This window comes from Pediculus humanus, genomic scaffold (assembly GCF_000006295.1).
Source record: "Pediculus humanus corporis 1103172108313 genomic scaffold, whole genome shotgun sequence".
Taxonomy (NCBI): domain Eukaryota; kingdom Metazoa; phylum Arthropoda; class Insecta; order Psocodea; family Pediculidae; genus Pediculus; species Pediculus humanus.
The window spans coordinates 67,392-68,803 of record NW_002987882.1 but is presented as its reverse complement, the minus strand read 5'-3'; positions in this window follow the sequence as shown (position 1 = coordinate 68,803).

The window sequence follows — 1,412 nt, the reverse complement described above, 5'->3', positions numbered from 1 at the left end:
GACCATTTAATTTCCGGTTTCCCGATACTGGCAAAACATGAATACTTAGAAAGACACAATAAAATTTGTCAATATCTCCATTGGAGTATATGCCGAGAATATGGAATGGATGGATTACCCAAGGAGTGGTACAACCACATTCCAACCCCGGTAAAGACAGAAGGTCCATGCACAGTTTTGTATGATCAACAAATCCACACTGACAGAATTGTGCCAGCCAACAAACCGGATATCATCCTCAGGCGTAATGCGGAAAAATGGTGTAAGTTAATTGAGGTATCCGTGCCGGCAGAAAAAAACACCAGACAGCCAAAGAAGCAGACAAAAGGCTGAAATATAGAAATTTGGAAATTGAAATAGCCAGCATGTGGGGAACAAAAACAGAAACGATTCCGGTCATCGTGGGAGCATTGGGAGCCATGCCACATTCAATGAAAGAAAATTTAAAGAAGATTTTGAAGAACCTAAAAGAAGAAACCATCCAGGAAATCGCACTATGTAGGACGGCCAACTTGCGAAAAAAAAAAATAAGTAAATAAATAAATAAATAAATTTTTTTTAACGGTCGTTATTTGCTTCACGCACGCACTCACTCACGCATGTTTTCTCGCGTAGAAAAATTTTTTTAAGACATCGTCTGCTAATTGTACGATGATTTTAACGCGACGATATCATCCGAAACGTTTTTTTTTTTTGTAGTTTTTTCTCGTACGAAGTATTACAAATAAAAAAGTTTCCTTTTAGGGTTAGAACGATAATATTTAAATTCACGATTTCTTTTTTGCAAGATTGATGAGTGGAGAAAAGGTAAAAATGAGAGAGAGATAGAGAGAGAAAAAATACGCGCGTTTTTACTCGATGGTAAGTAGGTAGAATGCGGATGAAACAACAGAAAATTTTTTTTTTTTTTTATAAAGTTTTTTCATTTGTCTTTACTAATTGTTATTACATTTTTTTTCTTTCATTTAGGAAAGGACCAGTAAAGACGAGCCGGCACATTCAGGAGTGACAGTATCAGACAGCGAAACAAGATGATGTCTACCTTTTGGAGAGGAGAGGAGAGGTGACAAAAACGTTTCTGTTATATTTTCAAATAATTTAAATAAGGGCTACGATTTCGTTTTGGAAAAAAGTACGAAAAAGCGAGAAGGCAAGAAGAGGAAGGAGGGAGGAAGGGAGGGAGGGAAAGGCGAGAAAGAGGAATAATTAGAAAAAATCAGGTTCGGTTGTTTGTCGTCATAGAAGGAACCTCGTTTTAAACCTGTAATTAAATTTTGAGTGATGATTGAACGTTTGATTTATATTTGGCCACGTTTATATTATATACATATATTTATAAAATATATGTATGTATATTTTTCTTAATCGTGCCACATAAACTACTAAATTTGCCACAAGCGATTATTAAGTTT